This window comes from Megalobrama amblycephala, linkage group LG3 (genome assembly GCF_018812025.1).
Source record: "Megalobrama amblycephala isolate DHTTF-2021 linkage group LG3, ASM1881202v1, whole genome shotgun sequence".
NCBI lineage: Eukaryota > Metazoa > Chordata > Actinopteri > Cypriniformes > Xenocyprididae > Megalobrama > Megalobrama amblycephala.
Genome location: NC_063046.1, coordinates 51,313,682 through 51,334,830, shown reverse-complemented (window position 1 = coordinate 51,334,830; position 21,149 = coordinate 51,313,682). Strand labels below are relative to the sequence as shown.

General features: G+C 34.6%; 1 long non-coding RNA gene across 2 annotated transcripts; it reads right to left on the bottom strand.

The window, feature by feature from the left end:
- Nucleotides 1-2,032: 2,032 nt before the first annotated feature.
- On the bottom strand, nucleotides 2,033-19,417 carry LOC125265653. 2 transcript variants are annotated; one of them, XR_007184323.1, is made up of 5 exons: nucleotides 19,010-19,417; nucleotides 18,639-18,789; nucleotides 3,807-3,954; nucleotides 3,187-3,258; nucleotides 2,033-2,854 (listed from the first exon to the last, which is right to left on the bottom strand). It is a non-coding gene; the product is annotated as an uncharacterized LOC125265653 (long non-coding RNA). The 2 variants fall into 2 exon arrangements; XR_007184322.1 differs by lacking the exon at nucleotides 3,807-3,954 and having other exon boundaries at nucleotides 2,034-2,854; nucleotides 19,010-19,403.
- Between the last annotated feature and the right edge of the window lie 1,732 nt (nucleotides 19,418-21,149).

The window sequence follows — 21,149 nt, the reverse complement described above, 5'->3', positions numbered from 1 at the left end:
ACTCTTGGAATGATAAACGTAAATAAATGTAAAAAAAATAAATGTAACAAAAGCATAATGCACTCAATTTTGTAATCATATTCCAATATTTAATGTCATACTGTTTAAAGACAAATGTAATCCCCAAGCTACTGCACAACAGTATAAAAATCAGTTAATAAAAAAAAAAAAAAAAAAAAAAAAAATCCAGTTACAGAGGCAATCTAATACAGTGAAACATAACTTTAAAAAAAATATGAAGAACTGATGAAGTATTATTTTTACAAACCAAGAGATGAGATGTGTTTCTTCCCTTTAAAGAATAGGGACAAAAAATAAATAACATTTTGCATTTTCAACTTTAATACAATATCCTTGAGAGTATTGTTCCCTTTTACTGTAACTAAATGAAAGGCAAATTAAAATAGTTAATGCATATCATAAATGTTAAATATTTACAGCAATAAACTGCTTATAAAAATACATTCATGGGTATGTTACATTTACATTTATCCAGGAAGTGATACAGTGGTGATCAGAATTATTGGCACCCTTGGTAAATATGATCAGAGATGACTATAAAAATAAATTTCCATTGTTTATCCTTTTGATCTTTAATTCATAAAATTATCAAAAATCTAATCTTTCATTGAAGGAAAAGAATTGAAAGTTGAGGGAAAAATCACATTATGAAATAAATGGTTTTCTCCAAAACACGTTGGCCACAATGATTGGCATCCTTTTATTCAGTACTTTTTGCAACCTCCTTTTGCCAAGGAAACAGCTCTGAGTTTTCTCCTATAATGCCTGACGAGTTTGGAGAACACCTGACAAGATCAGAGACCATTCCTTCATACAGAATCTCTCCAGATCCTTGAGATTCCCAGCTCCATGTTGGTGCTTCTTCTCTTCAGTTCACTTCACTCATTTTCTTTAGGGTTCAGGTCAGGGGACCATGGCAGAAGCTTCATTTTGTGCTCAGTGACACATTTTTTGTGTTGGTTTTGATGTTTGTTTTGGATCATTGTCCTGATGGAAGCTCCAACTATGGCCCATTATTGGATTTCTAGCAGAAGCGGCCAGGGTTTGATTTTTTTTTTTATCTGTTGGTATTTCATAGAATCCATGAAGCCATGTATCTGAACAAGATGTCCAGGACCTCCAGCAGAAAAATAGGCTCACAACATTAAAGATCCAGCAGTATATTTAACCGTGGGCATGGGGTACTTTTTATCCATGTGTGCACCAAACCCATCTGGTGGGTTTCCTGCCAAAAAGCTCTTTTTTTAGTTTCATCTGACCATAGAAGTCGGTCCCATTTGAAGTTCCAGTCTTGCCTAACAACTGAATATGCTGGAGATTGTTTATGGATGAGAGCAGAGGATTTTTCTTGAAACCCTCCCGAGCAACTTGTGGTGATGTAGGTGCTGTTTGATCTTTTTAGGTTTTCTGAGACTCAAGGCTCAACTAATCTCTGCAATTCTTCAGCAGTGATCCTTGGAGAGTCTTTGGCCACTCAAACTTTCCTTCTCACCATGCATTAGGATGATTTAGACACCCGTCCTCTTCCAGGCAGTTTTTTAACATCTTTAGTTGATTGGAACTTCTTAATTATTGCCCTGATGGTGGAAATGGGGATTTCCAATGCTTTAGCTATTTTCTTACAGCCACTTTCTATTTTGTGAAGCTCAACAATCTTTTGCTGCACATCAGAACTATATTCTTTGGTTTTACTCATTGTGATGAATGATTAAGGGAATTTGGCCTTTGTGTTTCCTCATGTTTGTACTCCTGTGGAACAGATAGTCATGGCTGGACAATTTCATGTTCATGATCACCCTGGTGTGCTAAAAAAATGTAAATATGAATGGGAATATACTTCAGAGATATTTTAGTCATAAATATTCTAGGGGTGCCAATAATTGTGGCCAACGTGTTTTGAAGAAAAACATTTATTTCATAATTTGATTTTCCCCCCACTTTCAATTCTTTTCCTTCAATGAAAGATTTGATTTTTGCTAATTTTATGAATTAAAGATCAAAAGGATAAACAATGCAGATTTATTTTTATAGTCATCTTTGATCATATTTACCAAGGGTGCCAATAATTCTGATCACCACTGTATAATGATACCATAACCATAACCATAGATGTAGTTAAGGTGGACATTTACTATAGTGACCACTGTAATAAAAGGTTTAATAAAGCAAAATGCAAGACATTTTTAAGTCCATCTAAATGTAAAGATAACAAACTCACAGAATAATGTCCAGTATGTCAAGTGTGTCATTTCTGTAATACTCTATCAGCACCAAACAGAATTAAATAAATATTGTTTTCAGAAGGTTTTCCTGAACACTCTCGATCTTCGATTGCTCTGCAGAAATATATATTTGACTATTGCATCATGAAGTCGCTGCATGACTAGAACTAGTGGATGGCAATGAATATGTCTTTTACCAAAACTCCTGATGATCACTGGTGCTTCTTTGATAAAGGCAACAATACGGAAAAAGATAAATGACTATTTACAATATTGGTTCTGCACGTTTCAAAGAGATCATAAGGAGGAGTCCATGTGAAGACTTTTCAAATCTGTGACAGAGCGAAGGGTGCACCTCCCTGGACAGATCCTAAGCATGCCCAAACAACAACACCCAAACACAGATATGAAGTGGACACCACCAGGAGAATGCAGGGGAAGACGTGGAGACAGATGTTTCACGAAGACCTGAAGAATGCCAGTGTCCCATGGAAAGATGTGGAGAACGGGGCCACAGATTGGGTATGTTGGAGGACACTTGTTGCCCAATGTGCCCAGCACAGCACTTGATAATGATGTTGTGAGTTCATACATAACTGTAGGATTTCATTCTGTAAAGAGTGTAGCACAATTAAATGTTAAATGCATTTATGTAATAAGTTCTCTGATATGTGGCCATTTCCATGATTAAACGTATATCTTTAATAGCAAGCTATATTTATATTTTAAAAATATAAATAAAAAAAATAACATGTTTCACATGCAAGCAGGACATTATCAGCAGTGTAACTGATTATGACAAAATAATTGAATATCTGATGTCATGTGACAAGTCAAATGCAAACAGAGGCAGTTATGAGGTGTGGAGTTTGAGGACTTTGAGACTAGTTAACAAATGCTTGATAAAATTATTGATAAAGGGTTAAAATCAACACATACATACCATTGCAAGTAATTGCCTTTGCAGCTTTCTGTCTCTCAGTCCATTTCCGAAAGGCCCTTTTGGTCTTTTCAGCTGAAACAAGAGAAAAGAAAATATCATTAACATACAGGATTATATATAGGAAAAAAAGTACTGATTGACCTTATAATTTTTGGATTTTACATTATTAGGCATTAAAAGCATGGAAAGTGTTGTGGTTACTCTGTACTGACGACAAATATCACATTAAAACTACCAATACTGTGGTAAAAGCATGTTAAGTGTTGTTTTTACCGTGCTTACTACAACTACCATTTTGAAACTACACTTGTACTACTTTGAAGCTGAATATGATTAACTGATTGAAGGTCTACTGCACGTCACGTGACAGTGTTTAATCACCCTATTTTAGTATTTAATTTAGAAAGCAATGAAAAGCAAAACCTCAGCGAAGGTGACGGATATAATGCAGTGACTGAACATGAGGGAGCTAACGTTAATCTGATTAATATCGGCAGACAGAAAAGACATTATATCAAACATTAGAACAGCATATTTACTACTAAACATCTGGCACACGTGAACTGATGCCAAATATCGCGATGTGCTCTGAATGAGACTTCTTCAGCGTGATTTCATACCAATAAAATTCGCGTCTGTTTTTGACGCTAAAGGTTCCCATTGAAAGCAAAGGAGTTCCCAGTTCGTCCACAGAGTGACGCCGAGGGGCACCGCTGGCGTATCCCAAGCGACGCTGGGGGCGCTTGACCATGCTTCAATTTTTGACGCCTCGGGAGTGAGAACAGGTTGAAGATTAATAACTTTTTTACACTTTGTTTCAATATTCTCAGTATGCTTCCTCCATGAATATTTTTCATCCAACCATAATCCCAAATATTTAAAATCTTTAACTTTTTCTATATTTTCATTAGGGCCTAGGCCTATAATGCCAGTCTTGTTACATAATTTAATTTCTTTTTTGTGAATATCATATAACATGACTTAGTTTGTAAAATTTTAATACCCCATTTATAAGACCATTTTTCAACATTTTTAATTTCTTCCTGTATTTTGATATTAACATACTTAACATCGCTCGCCATTCCATTACTGTCGATGAGTAGAGAGCAGCTCTGCAGCCTGCATTGTGGGCGGGACTATATATATATATATATATATATATATATATATATATATATATATATATATATATATATATATATATATATAAAAATCAGTTATTATTTTTTAATTTAAATATTAACAAAAGTATTAAAAATTTACAAAACAAAATGGCATACAATTTACATTCAAAGCATCAATGAAGGGCTTAGACTTAACATAGGATATATATAAAAAAATATATAAATATACAAAAACTGGGGGTGGGGGCAGGGGTTAAAAAAAAAAAACTACATGTGACCGATTTATGTATTATTTATGTAAAAACCTTTTTTACCATCTTCTTCATAGTTTCCATATTTAATATCTATAAAGGACAGGCTCAAATCAACCACATTTCTCTCTTTTAACCATAATTGCACTTTTTCCCAGAAGACACTAGAATATTTGCAAGAATATGGAGAAGAATTACAAAATTTACATAATATCATTTCAAAGTTAAATCAAACCCTTAGAAACTCTCCAGAGGGATAAATATCATAAAAGATTTTAAAGTGAGTTTTTTTTTTTAAATTTTGGGTTGAACTGGAAATTTTAAATATGAGGTTCTAATATGTTTAAGCATTTGTTTGTCAAAGAAAATATCCAAATAATTCATTGCAGACCTGTAAGGGAACATGATGTTGTTGAATATTTGTCTAATATAAACGTTTGTACATTCTTATTTTTAAACTCAGTTTGCCCAAGGTATAGTGATGGTAAAATTGGTGTAAATTGACTATATGATAAATAACCCTTCATAATTATTTTAAGTCCATTGGAATGGCTGAAATTACTGTGAAAAACTGTTTTGGATGGCATGCGAAACCATGTTTAATAGGAAAAGCATTGTAGTCCAGCACCTTTCCATCATCGTCAAAGAGACCCTTTATAAACCAAATATTTCTACAAAACCAATCTTCATAAAAGAGTGATTTATTTCTATGTAGAATGTACTTATTATTCCACATTAAGGAATTATGTGATGTAAAGTTATGGGTGTGTGCTAGTTTCCAATATCGCAAAGCTTGTTGATGAAATGCAGATAATTTAATTGGAAGTTTAGAAATATCAAAGTCACATTTAAGTAAGAATTCAATGGCACCAAATTTTTTAAATAATGATGCTGGAATTTAAAACCAAAAACTAAACAAAAAAATGCTTGCAACCATTTTAACTTCAACATGCCATTCATTTATTCAAAATCAATTATGTTTAAACCACCCACGTCATAGGGTTTGACTATATCATTTTTCTTAATAAAATGAGTCTTATTCTTCCAAATAAAATGATACAATGAGCGATTAATTACTTTAGAAACATATGAAGAAGGGGTTAAAGCAATTGTGGGGTAGATGATCCTTGACAGAAACTCTGCTTTAGACAACAATACTCTACCAAAAATAGAAAGGTCTCTTTGTAACCAATTGTTTAAAATTGTTTTGGCCTTTTTTATTTTTCTAAATAATTAAGTTACATGCATCTCTCAGAATTTCTCGTAATGATAAAACCTGATACTTAGTGTAATTTTTAACAGGAATCTTATATAATGATGTGTGATCGCAATTATGAATGGGCATAAGCTCACATTTGGACCTATTTAAATGGAGACCTGATGCTTTCGAAAAATTGAACTAAAGAAATAGAAAGAGAAATTTGATCTGCGTCATGTAAAAAAAAAAAAAAAGAAAAAAAGAAAAAAAAAAAAAAGTGGTATCATCCGCTAACTGTTTAAACCTGTTAAAATCTTTTTAACACTTGAATCATGATTAATTAAACGAGCCAACAGATCTGTTGCAATAATAAACAAAAGAAGGGAGAGGGGGCACCCTTGTCTTACACCACGGCCAATCATAAACCTTTTAGATGTACCAAACTGAAGAGATATTGAACTGTTTATATCCTTGTAAATCATCTTTATAATATTTACAAATCTGTCTCCGAAACCAAAAGACTGGACAGCATGAAATAAAAAGGAGTGCTCTAACATATCAAAAGCTTTTTTGAAGTCTAAAAATAAAATAAAACCATCTTCTATCCAGTCACTATATTCCAACAAATCCATAATGAATCTTATATTATTATGAATAGAGCGACCCGCCAAGAAACCTGATTGAGATTCATTAATAACCTTATTTATACCTTTTTTAAGTCTGTTGGCAAAGATGTGTGCAAAAATTTTATAATCAGTATTTAACAAGGTTATCAGATGCAGATTATCTATATCTAGAATCTTTATTCGGTTTAGGTAGTAACATAATCAGCCCTTGTCCCTGTGTAGAGCTTAATGTGCCTTCTTTAATAGATTGTAAAAGATTGCAATTATTTTAAATCCTTCCAAAAAAAAATCTATGAAAGTTTGAAGTTAGCCCATCAGGACCAAGTGATTTATTTTGAGTTTTTTTCACGGCTAAATCTAATTCCTCTATCTGCAAATCTTCATCACACAGTTTTTTAAATTCACTATCAATATGAGGAATAGACTGTTGTATTCTTTCAAAAAACAAATTACAGTCTGCTTGAGAAAAATTGGATGAATACAGGTCCTTATAAAACTTGAAGATTTTATTACTATTAATAGGGTCAGAAGTTTCTGCATCGTCAATTATCAATGACGATATATCATTTTTGGCTTGTCTTCTTTTTTTAAGTCTGTAGAAATATGTAGTACTCTTCTCTCCCTTTTCAATCCACCTATCTTGACCTAATATACACTCCTGCCTTTCTGCTATATATATTATCCAATTTTGTTTGTAGCATTAAAACCTCTTTACTACAATGTTTATTTATTTGATGAATAAGAGTATATTCATCCTGCCTTTTAATCTTTGCTAATATCTTACTATAATTAATGGAAAGTTCTTTAATTTTAAATTTAAGGTCTTCACATCTATTTACATGAGAGTAAAAGGTTGCGTCCTTTGTAATTTTATGAATTAACTTTTATCTTATTACAAAAACCTTCATTAAATAGTAAATTCGCATTAAATTTCCAATAATTTTTATTCCTTGAAATTTCAACTATTGGTTTAAATGAGATGTTGATACTGCAGTGGTCCATAAGTGGAGCGGCCGAAAGAGAACATTCCTTCACATAAGTGATAAAGTGATTTGACAAGCCAAAAGTCAATTCTAGATTTACTTGAAGAACTGGAATTCATCCATGTATAGTGTATACAAGTGGGATTTAAATGTCTCCATACATCTAACAAACCTAATTTTGCACAACTGAGAAATCAATGCATTAGATTTTTGAGTAGTGGATGGGTATCGATCAATAACCTCCTCTGGAACAATGTTAAAATCTCCACCCAAAATAATATCAGTTGGATATAAAGTTCTTAACTCTAAAATCATATCTAAAAGCTCTGAGAACAAGCGCTGATTATGTGACATACTATTATACCCGTATATATTGATCAAAATAAAAAATACCTCTTCAATATTTAACACGAGCGCTACCCAGTGCCCATTCAAATCAACACGAGTTGTAATTATTTTTCCCGGGGATTTGTTAAACAAAATCGCCACTCCGGCTGAACCAGTAGTTCCATGACTAAATACATTTTTTTCACCCCCAAAATGTAACATCATTCACACTGGAATGTGTTTCTTGAAGAAAAATAAACTGTAAGTCCCGATTTTTACAAAATAAAAACATAGCTTCTCTTTTGACTAAGTTTTTTAATCCCCTGACATTAAGTGAAGTGATCGAAAACTGTATTTTAACAGAGAACATGCAAAATCAACAAAAAACTACAAAAAATACAGAAAAATGAACACGAATAGAAGAATAAAGTAGTTACAAGGTTTCTTGTTTGACTGCTTCTAGAAGCACTACAACATACCTCACTGCCTGGTCTCTCTCAAATGTAATATCTCATGACAGATACACTGGTGTGATAATACAGCAGGAAATCGACTAAGTAACATTCATTTGTCTCCCTTCGATGTAGCCGTGTGGACCTCTGAAGAAAGCTTTTTTCCCTTTTCCGAGCTTTTTCTATTTGAGGCCACAATGCAGCCCGGGCATTTCGGTCCTCCCTTGTCAAGTCTTCCACAACTCTTACTCCTCGGTCTTTGCACACTGAAGAGTTCTTTGTCACTTTCCAGATCTCCTCTCTATATTTCCTCATTGTGAACTGTACAATCATTTGTCTCTGCTTTCCATGCTCTTTTTTCCGACACAATGTACTACAGAGTCGATGATATCCTCCAACTTGTAAACCAGATGTGGAGCTATCTCAGCGATCAGCCCGCAAACCTCTCTACGGGGATCTTCGTCCAATTTCTCCTGCAGGCCGTTGATACCACCTCTTCTAGTAACTCTCCAGTTCCACCATTCTGTTCCTCAATTCGGTGTCAGTTTTATTTACTTTTGCAATTTCTTTGCTCATTTCTGCATTTTCTCTTTTACAGTCTTTTATCTCCACTGCATTAAACTCAACTATCTTCGAAATCTCTGCAATCATGACACTTTTTCTGCATCTGATCCATTAAAACTTCCATCTTACTGTCTTCAGTGTCACAACGTGCCATGAGAGCATTGATGGCTTATAACAAGACCATGTTGGAGATCTCTTCCTTGTCAGATTTCAACCTCTTCATCTCGCTACCTTTCGTCGGAGTGATATGAGAAGCATCACGCCGTTTCTCAAATTTCCCGTTACCCTTTTCCATGCTGATTGAAGCGGACTCTGCATTTACCCTGATCGTACCTCCTGTCGGCGGAATAACAATTGTCAGTGGTTTCGAGTTCTGACGTATCTTCTGCATTGTTAGATTTAAGATGCTGTTTTTATGAACTTTACACAAAGAAAATGAATGCCTGTACTACACAGCAAAATCCCCAGAGTTAAACCAACTCTGCTCAGATTATGGTCCTTCTCTATATAGTGTTAAAGTAACACTGAAGCGGAGTTAAAGTTAATGAAATAATTAAGTTATGATTGAGAATTAGTGATGAACACCTGATGTTAACAAGAATCACTGAAGAGAAACATAATAACTACAAATGACTTCCAGCCACAGCCTTAGATCAACTGAATCAACTGAAGATAAAAGACATTAAATTAAACATCTCCACAAACAGCATATTATCTCATTAACTTTAACTCTGCTTCAGTGTTATTTTAACTCTATGTAGAGAGGGACCATATGTTCTCTGATCAGAGTTGATTTAACTCTGGATTTTGCTGTGTAGAGAAATAACAATAATCAACACAAAAATCGAGAAGTATCAAGGTAACACGTGCGCCAAACCCATCATTTGCCCAGAAGTCCGGGACTAAACGGAAAAGTTTTGGCGGCCAATTTGAAAATGCGTCATCTTCTTCTTCTTCTTCTTTCTAAGTTTAATCGCAGTTGGCAAACCAAACTAAAATGGTGCATTCCCGCCACCTACTGGATTGGAGTGTGGATAACATTTTGGTAGTAGTGACCTAAATCCTGTTAATTAAATGTGTATCTTTTAAGAAATTAAATACTTCTTCATATATTTTAAATTGCTTTGGGCTATTACCTAATAATGCTTTGATAGAAAAAAAAAACTTCAATTTCCATTTCTCTTAATCTTTCTCTAGCATAAGCCTCACATTTTAATAATACATGTTCTACTGTTTCCATGTTTTCTGAACTACATTTGTCATAATACCCAGTCTGGTGTTTCCCAATCCTGACCATACTTTGATTTAGTAAACAATGGCCAATGTGCATTCTTGAAATTAACACATCCTTCCTCCTATTTCCAATGTTTCTTCTTTCTAAACCAACTGTTCCTTGAATGTTGTATAAATGTCGACACTTATTTCCACTGTCCCACTCCTTCTGCCATTTCTTCCTAATTTCCTTTGCCATTATACTTTTTATCTCAGTCTTACTCAATGCAATTTTAATATCAACTTCTGGAAATGTTATGACCTGTTTGGCTAAACTATCCAACTCTTCATTTCCTGCCACCCCCATATGAGCTGGTATCCAAAGAAAATGAATCCTGATTCCCAATTGTCTGGTTCTAAAAAGACTTTGTAATATTTCATAAATTTCCTGTCTAGCTGTAGAAATACCACTTGCTAGACTTTCAATTGCAGATAAAGAGTCTGTGCATATAACTGATCTGATTGGCTGAACTTCTTCAACCCACTGTAATGCTAATATAATTGCTATTAATTCTGATGTAAATACTGAAATGTGATCTGATGTTCTTTTCAAAATGTTGACTTTAAATTGAGGTATAAATACTGATGCAGATGTTGTACCAGAATCTGGATCTTTTGAGCCATCAGTATATATCTGGTTGGCGCTATAATATACATGATCTATGTAATCTTGTACTGTTACACTATCCAGGATACTCTCCTCATTATGTTGGTCTTTGTGTAACTGGATATCAATAGAAGGCATGGGAAAAAAACAAGGAGGAATTGCTGGCAGAACCACACAGGTGGCAATATTAACATCACTAATCCCCATGTCTCTTGCCTCCTCATTAATAAACCATCCGAAACTTGTTAGTTTTTTTATGGTTATATTCAGTGACTTAAAACATTCTTAACTGGATGATTTTCCAATTGACCTTTTATGTTTGCCCAGTATCTCATTCTTAACTTAATCCTTCTCATTCCTAGTGGCATTACTCCCATCTCAACATTAAGTGATGACACTGGTGATGATCTTATTGCTCCACAACATATCCTTAATACTTGATTCTGAATTGCCTCAATCTTAGCAAGTTGAGTTTTTGATGCAGAACTATACACCATGCTACCATAATCTATAGTTGCTCCAATTAGTGCCACATAAATATTTTTGAGCGATTGCCGATATGCTCCCCATTCAGCTCCAGCTAGACATGTCATTATATTTATCACTTTTTTACATTTATCTATTATTTTCTGTATATGTACTCTGAAATTAAATTAATTTTGAGTCCATCCATACTCCTAGGAACCTAACAACTGTTGTCTGCTCCAATGTTTCTCTATACATTTTAATATTTATAGTAGGGTTAGTTTTCTTTTTTGAAAAACAAATTACTTGTGATTTTGCCATAGAGAGTCTAAAGCCCCATTTATTTGCCCAGTTTTCTATCAAATTGACAGCATTTTGAACCTTTTCCTGTACAAACTTAACATTCCTACCTCTTTTCCATATTGCAGCATCATCAGCATATAAGGATTTCCCTATCCCAGGTTCTATCTGAGAAAAGATGTCACTGATCATTAAGTTAAACAAAATAGGACTGCTGACACTTCCTTGAGGAGTTCCATTCTCGATTTAATAAATTGGAGAATACGAACATCCCACTCTGACTTGAATAGTTCTATTTAACAGAAAGTTCATAACCCAGTTATACATTTTACCTTTTATTCCCATCATATCCAGCTTAATTAAAAGTCCCTCCTTCCACAACATATCATATGCCCTTTCAACATCCAGAAAGACACCTACCAAAACCTCTTTATTTATCTGAGCCTTTCTTATGTCAGCTTCTAAACATATCACAGAATCCATAGTGTTTCTCCCTATTCTGAAGTCACTTTGGTAAGGGGAGAAGATATCCCTCCTCTCAATAACATAAACCAGCCTGCTCATTACCATACATTCCATAATCTTGCATATATTTGAGATTAGAGCTATAGGCCTATAATTAATGGGTTGTGTATGATCTTTACCTGGTTTTGCTACTAGGATAATTACTCCATGTTTCCATTCCATTGGAAGCTTTCCTGAATTCCATACCTTATTATAAAGATTTAAAATTACATTTAATGAAGGATCTGATAAATGCTTAAACATTTCATAGCATATCTCATCCCTCCCTGGAGAAGTTTGTTTGGTCCCAGCTATTGCTCTTTTTAACTCATACAAAGTTAATTCATAATCCAATGGATCTCCAGTTGACTCCTTAACTTCCAATATATGTGGATTCTTCCTCACACTCTGTTCCCTTATCTTCATCAAGTCATTTGATTTTCATTACTATGTACTTTCACAAATGTTTGTGCTAGTATCTCTGCCTTCCTGCTATCATACACAACTACTTCCTCATTATGAATTATCGTCGGAATACTATTATTTCTTTTTTTTCCTCCCATCTTTCTAATCATATTCCAAACCTCATTGATTTCAATGTTTCCCCCAATATTATTGCAGAACTCTCTCCAATAATTTATTTTTGCTGTCCTGATAACCCTCCTCACATAGCTAAAAGATCTTCTTACTTTTTAAAGTGTTTTTTTTGTTTCTTTAATTGCCTTATTGCTTTCTTCATTCCACCACAGAACCATTTTTCTCCTACTACATGCCTTCTTTCTACCAAATACTACTTCTGCTGTACTCATAAGAACCTCACTGATTTTTGAATTTAAAACATCAATATCTTCCACAACATCATCATTAATTTCAGCCATTTTGTTTTGGCATATCTCACTATACAACTCCCAATCTCCTGATTTAAAATTCCACCTAGGAATTCTTTCCAAAATTGTTTTTATTAAGTCTACTCCAATTGTACAAACAGGAAAATGATCACTACCAATAGTACTTTCATTCAATATTTTCCAATCACATCTTCGAGCTAAATTTTCTGACACTATTGTCAAATCTAACACAGAATATTTGCATTGCTTTAAATTAACTCTTGTGTAGCTTCCGTCATTAATGCAAACTAACTCTCCCCAGTCCAGCATATCTTCTATAACCAATCCATTATAATCAGTATTAGAACTCCCCCATAGAGTACTGTGTGCATTAAAATCACCGCACCACACCATTTTAAAATCCCCAATTCCTCCAATATTTTCCATCATATCCTTGGTTAGCTTGTCACATGGATTATAAAAATTAATTATCCTAATACTCTGATTTCCTTCCCATACCTCCACTACCACAGCCTCATACTCATTATTATCTTCAACTTTCCTAAACCCTATACCTTGTTTAATAAACGTTGCTACTCCACCACCATTTCCTTTCTTCCTGTCTTTCCTAATTGTCTCATACCCACTAATCAGAAAATTTAACTGCCACATTTTCTTTAAGCCACATTTTCTGAACACAAATAATATCTGGGGACACCTCACAATTTGCTATAAAATGCTTAAATTCTTGCCCATTTGCAATTAAACTTCTTGCATTCCACTGCAAGATTACAAAAACCATTATGAGCCCCCACATGATGTCTTTGTCTTCAATCAATTCAATTATTTTACTTGGTGTTGGCATTTTACTTGGTTGTGGTTGTTTCCTAACAGGGGCCTCCTCTACTATGCTTACTTTGGGGGTTTGTTTTACTTTTTTAAGTGCTTCAGCATATGATATTCCTTCTTCCATTCTCACGTTTTGAACCTTGCTTGCATCTTTCCTTGCTACACAACCTCCATAAGCTGCACTGTGCTCACCCACACAATTACAGCATTCTGGGGCTTTACCTTGTCCGCATTTACCATACTCATGATCGCCACCACATCTTGCACATCTTTGTTTGCCTCTACATACAGCAGCCACATGTCCATATTTTTGGCATTTGAAACACTTTAATGGAAGAGGAATGTACACTCTGATTCCATAGCTGACAAATCCCAAATATACTCTTTCTGGTAATTTGAACTCATCAAAGACCAACATAACTGAAAGACTGTCCTTTTTCTCATTGTTTCTGAAACATTTCAAGCGTCTTACTTCCTTAACTGCTGCTCTCTTTACATTTCTTTTGATCATCTCATCTGAAACATCCAAAGGAATTCCATATATTACCCCTCTAATCCAGTTTTGTAAGTTTCAAAGGGTTGATGTTACTCACAGAGTCGGTAGCAAACTTTATCATTACTTTATACTCCTTCTTCTTCCTTTGTGCCAGTTGACTTCCCTTGTCGCTTTCCATGTCTGACATTAAATCACAACTTTTCTTCCTTTTCTTTGTTTTAACTACATTCCACCCTAAACTTGAATTTCCTCCACTGTCTTCCTCAATCCTATCATCCTCCATTTCCGGATCACTTCCGGAATCTACAGTGGCATGAAAAGTATGTGAACCACTTGCAGAATCTGTGAAAATGTGAATAATTTTAATAAAATAAGTGAGATCATACAAAATGCATGTTAGTACTGTCCTGAGTAAGATATTTTACATAAAAGATGTTTGCGTTTAGTTCACTAGACAAAACAATAGCTGAATTTATTAAAATGGCCCCATTCAAAAGTTTGTGAACCACTGAATCTCAATGTGGTTACCTGATGATCCACAACTGTTTTTTTGTTTTGTGATGGTTGTTCATGAGTCCCTTGTTTGTCCTGAGCAGTTAAACTGAGCTCTGTTCTTCAGAAAAATCCTCCAGGTCCTGCAGATTCTTCAGTTTTCAAGGATTTTTTGCATATTTTAACCCTTTCCAGCAGTGACTGTATGATTTTGAGATCCGTCTTTTCACACTGAGGACAATTAAGGGACTCAAACTCAACTATTAAAAAAGGTTCAAACATTCACTGATGCTCCAGAAGGAAACAAGATGCATTAAGAGCCCGGGGGGTGGGGGGGTGAAAACTTTTGAATTTAAATATCAAGGTAAATTGTACTTAATGTTTCTTCCGGGAAACATGCAAGTATCTTCTGTTGCTTCCGAAGGGCAGTACTAAATGAAAAACAACGATATTTAAATATTATAAGAAAAATTGTGACATCTTCATCCTGCTCAAAAGTTTCACCCCCCAGCTCTTAATGCATTGTATTTTCTTCTGGAGCATCAGTGAATGTTTGAACCTTTTTTAATAGCTGTGTTTGAGTCCCTCAGTTGTCCTCAGTGTGAAAAGGCGAATCTCAAAATCATTCAGTCACTGCTGGAAAGGGTTAAAATATGCAAAAATGCTTAAAAACTGAAATTTCTGCAAGACCTGGAGGATTTTTCTGAAGAACAGAGCTCAGTTTAACTGCTCAGGACAAACAAGAGACTCATGAACAACCATCACAAAACATAAAAACAGTCATAGATCATCCTAATCACACACAGTATTGAGAATCAATGGTTCACAAACTTTTGAATGGGGTTATTTTAATAAATTCAGCTATTGTTTTGTCTTGTGAACTAAATGTAAACATCTTTTATGTAAAATATCTTACTCAGGACAGTAATAAATAAAAAATAACATGCATTTTGTATGATCTCACTTATTTTATTAAAATTATTCACATTTTCACAGATTCTGCAAGTGGTTCACATACTTTTACATGCCACTGTACATCAGTTCCTACCATCCGTACACCAGTCACAATCCAGCCATTTGCCAACCGCCCTCTCCCCTCCGGCCAAAATGCATCATCACTCGTGCGCCACACACATAAACAAATACATATGCCTCCAAATCAATTTTGTTGAATAAAAATTTGGATGTTATTAATTGTTTTATTGAGTTGAAATAAAACATGCTGTGTAAATATTTGCTGGTATTTGTTAAAATGCACAAATCTTTATTTGAATAGGCAACATTATACTACTGCTTAGAACAGATATTCCATAGTTTCTTTAGCATTTTTTTGAATATAGTATAAATTATTTCAAATAAATAGGCAAGGGTACACTGTAACCTGACTATTCATTTCTTGAGAATGCAGTGATTTATAATCAAGAATGTCCATAGATGCTGCTGCAATCCTATTCAGTTCAAGTATTTTTGGCATGAAACTTTAAACAAATCAAATGTTTCTGAAGCATCAAAATAACATTTAGTTCAAATAATTGGACAGTACACAGTGACAGTAATATAAACATTAATATACTGTAAAGATTGATTTATACATTATACATCATATCATATGTCCATATCAACAGTGCCTATGTGTGTTCTTTTGGATGCCATTATTTTCTGTCTTCAATTGACCTTTTTTGGTCACTGAGCAGATGATTGGATTGGGATCTGTCTCTGCTTTTTATTTCTAAGAGATATTCTGACCATTTATAATCTCCAACAGATTATATTAATGTCTTTTTATGACATTTAGTGTCTTCTTAATTGTCCTAATAGGTTTCTTTACATTGAATCTATAGCTATGATGACTAAGTGTACACTAGTTCACTACCATATGGGCTGGACGACTTCTGTGATGGACAGAACTTTAAGTTGTAGCCAATGACAAGATAGACACTGATTATGGTGCAGAGCCCATAACAATCAAAGATTTATTATCTCAGAGGTTTTCAAACTGACCCCCAGGGGTCTTCCAGAAGGTTCTAGAAAATTTCAGAGTAAAAAGACAAAGCAAAAATGGTTAAAGTCTACCAAAAATTCTAACATAATTTCTCTCCTTTCTTGATGTATACATATGTTCCATAGTTGTATAGGTTTGCTTTGCATCTTTCTAGTGAGTTTTTACCATTACAGTACCCTTTATCTCGCTCACTGGGGTTGTAAGGCAGTATGCAGTATGTAAGATTTATTGTGAAATTTGCTTATACTTATACAAATATTTTATTTTATACAAGATGTTCTACTTCAGGTTTATACATCCAGCATTAAGTATAGGCAATTTTACTTTAGAAGCAATATGTTGTATTTATAATGTCACACTATTTATCTTACAGCTGAAATGTTTTTTTATACATAAAAATATATAGATATAGGGTCCCTCATAAAAGGTTCATCATATTTGGGGGCATTATAAAGTTTGAAAACCCCTGATATATCTAACTCAGAAATATGCAAACATTCCATAGTTTGTCAATACATATAACATGCACAAAATGATTAATGCTTTAATAAATTATGTTTTGATTATAAGCACTAAACAATGATCAAGTTGGTTTTGATTATTGCAGTATTGCTAGTATTAAGCAGTCCAACTGTTTTTAAAAAAATAAACAAATAAAAAAGTGCTATTTTTACATATTTCTATGACAACTAGCATCAGGTTTAAACAGGTTAAACACGAATTTGGGATTTGGCGATCTTGCAGCCTACTAAAGAACAACGTGTTTTAGAACACCAACGACCAGCACAGCAACGTGACAGCTGAATTCAGTCACACCTGGATGACAGGTGGGCAACCAATTTTCACTTGTGGGTTTAGTTACAGATATGTTTTCTAAATGATCTGTAGTACCAGATGTGGAAGTGGCTCTTTAACTTTGTCTAAGAAACTTACTCGGTCAATGTGCACAATATTTGCATAAAAATTACATGAATATTCTGACTGTAACATATGCTTTAATAACATTGAATTTATGTCCCGCGCTGTCTCTCACGTAACTTTTTATTCTCCCTCTTAATTCTTTTTTCTTGTTTTTTTTTTGTAGGTGGACAGTCGGTTTCTACATAATTTTTCGGGTTTGTAAAAAATATCCTGCTTTTATTGTACACAGTTTATAGAGCCTTAAGCTGTTCCAATAGTTATTTTAAGTGTTTTGTTGCTTAAGGCCTACTGTTAGTGTGATGTGAAATGGCAAACGTGTTTACATGCCGCTTATGGCTTTTTATTAAAGTCTATAAAAGGTTATGTAGATCATCAAGTATTTCATTGACATGAGGCTAATAGCCAATATCCATGTTGTGTGGCTGACTGCAAACGTGTTTTTTCCAAGTATAGTGCTTTTAAAACGCATGTAAAGGGTACACTGTACCATCGACACCGCAAAAACCCATGTGAGACACATTTGGACATCATGCTTGGACCATATACAACTCAAATTGTCAGAAACAGTGCACAGATCTCAGAGATCTGATTGCACATCTCAGGTCACATCTTTCTAAACATGAAATGGTAAACTGTCCATTTGCTAACTGTGGCAAAACATTTAAAGTACGGTCATCATTTACATCCCATATCTCCAGGGAAAGTATCCACTATGTGTTCTGCAGAGTTGTTGTGTACTGAGCCAGAAATGGATGCAGGTGAAAAAATTCCAGGAAGTTGGGCTCATCAACTCAAACAAATCAACTCAATTGAGAACAATTGTCATATACTTTGCATGAAAATGAAATAATAAAATAAACTTATTGGAAAACTCCACAGACTCAGTTTGTTTATAACCCAATAAAATTGAAAGAAACAATAAACAATGTTTTCAGAACAAAATATTACAACTCAATTCAAATAACTCTTTCCCTTTAGAATGTAACAGTCTTTTCAGCCAAATGGATCAAATATTCAAGATTCACTAGACTGATCAGTTAATGTCAGTTCAAATGACTCATATCAAAAGACTTATTGACTCTTTAGAATTGTTCAGTTCAGAATCAATGTCTCTCCGTTCAAAGCTCGAGGAAAAAATATGCAAAGTCTCAGTCCTGTTTGTTCAAAAACAAAAGGAAAAGATTCATCATACCGGTTCCGATGAATTCAAGATCAAGGTTCAACAATCAAATTGTCTCCGCGGGTGGCTCGCCTTTTACATACGCTTATATGCGTCTCACGTGTCCAGGATGGTGTTCACAGTTTCTCAGAAAAACACATAAAGGAGGAAAAAAAAACCCAGCCTTGCAAAACACAAGGCAGAACAATAATTAATCTTCCATTCAAACACATCACACTTCATTGACTCGTTTACATCTTCACATGTGATTAGCTTTAGCCCAACATGCAAATTAGCACCAGCTCATACACTATGCATAAACGGCCTATATGACGCTAATATCACATTACTGATTTGCCGCTAAGTCTTCAACAGTTTTCTTGTAGAATATTGAAACAACTCACCAAGGCAAGAATTTCACATCTTATTAAGAAGATAATTTGCGGTGCTGTGGTGCTCCGTGTATCTACATTGGCCTTTATTCACGATTCTCTGCCTCGTCGTCTTCTCACTTCGGCATCAGCTCTTCAAAGTTCACTCAGAAATGTAATCTCTTGATTGCATTCAAGTTTTCTTTCTCAATCACGATCTTTTTTTCTTTTTTTTACGGAGTATCTGGAAATCACTCAGTGTGTACATGCTTCATCTGACTCGCTCGCTCTCTCTCAATGTCTGATAGTGGTGAAGTCACCGGTGCCATCTCAGTGAGCTGCTACCATTGGCTCGTTGGAGTGTCAATCAATGCAGCACGATCAATGATAGGACGAAACACTTTCTCTTCTAAAGCACTCACTTTTCTCTCTTATCCTCTTGTTCTTAATTTTCCCTTTTTTTTTTTTTTTTTTTTTTTTTTTTTTACATAACTTTCAACACTTTTACTAGTAGCCTGGATCACCCGGGTTACAGAATAGCTTGCATAACATTTGCAGTTAGCACACAAACAATTCAGATAAATACTTAAAGTGAATACAAACATATCAGACTCTGATGCAGAAGCAGCTTTGAGTGGGTTGACAGATTTGCATTCTTCATGCAGCATTCCTCTTTCAACAGATTACAGCAGGAAGCAGTTTTTCCAGAAAAACTTCACATATGTACACAGGGGTGGAAATGGGGGGTAACGCGGGGGGACGGCGTCCCCGGAGTGAATTTCAAGGGGGGACGGCGTTCCAGTTCAAATTGGTTCGATTTTTTTTTTTTTTTTTTTTTTTTATAGAAATGAAGGGATTTCTGTATTTATTCACTCAATAGCCTACGAAAACGAAACCGATTCAGCGCAAAAACATAGCGCAATAAAATTGCATGATTATTCATAAAAAAGATCGCAATCTGAATTCAAACACCCACGCGATCTTACTCAGTGCTCGAAGTGGGCCGGTACGCACCGGCACTTTAATCTGTAGCGTACCCACGCTTTGTCTTGCATACCGGCACTTCTCACATGTTGCCGGTACTCGATCTAACCACACACAGAAACATAGAATCAGGCTCTTAATTAATTATCGCGCGTTCGGAGCTTTTATAAGCATGAGTGGCGCACCGCACACGAATCACCAGCGCGCTCCAAAAGTGTGATAAGATTTGCGCGAGCCGTTCCTATGATAAAATAGAACGTTCTCAATAGAATTCAAATGGGTTTCATTTGAATTCTATTCAGAATGTAGTAAAACTTTATGGAGAAAGTCATCATGATCTAAAAACAGCCAGTAAAAAGACTGATGAAAAGAGGGGAAAACATGATGATGATCTTGCAAGCTTTTTAAACTTCTCATGACCACCTTTACTAGAATTGATCACGTTCTATTGTATTTTTTGTGGTACATTTTAACTAACTTGCTTGAAGAATTTAAAATATATAATCTATTAAGGCAATAGATTTAAAAAAGAGAAAAAAGTTAACATTGCCCTAAGCATGCAATGAGGAGCCATCAATGGTCTAGCTGTAATTATATCCTTATTGTAACAATTACAAGAACTAATTTTTCATAAGGCCAAGTACAAGTTAGAATCATGGATCTTCTTGAATTATTGACTAAACTTTAGTTTTCCTCATGTGTAAAAATGTGTTCTGCTAATATGACAGATATGCCCGTTAGGAAAAACCTAGCTGTACTCCAAGAATCAACAAGTTCGGTATAAGAACATTTTAAGTAGATAGTTTGACTTCCCATGGTACTTTGTAAACAAGTAATTGTTAACTATAGGCTGTTACTTTATTGCAGTTGTGTTATCAACCAACTTTGCATGTGTGGACCATTTTTCAAAAATAAAGCAACAAACAAATAAATAAACCTCACGAGGGAGCAAACCCAAACTCCTCGCAACCAAGGAAGACAACCAGTCCCCCATCCCAATAGGAAGTGAACAAAATAGAGTAAATTACCCTTTGAAAGTAACTTGATACTTCAAATAAAGATTGCATCAATTACATCATTACACCAGTAGGTGGCGACAAATGATTGTTAAAAATGTATTCGTCATTGAATCATTCATTACAAAGAAATGTTCAAAAACGTTGATTCATCTATGAAACAAGTGACATCT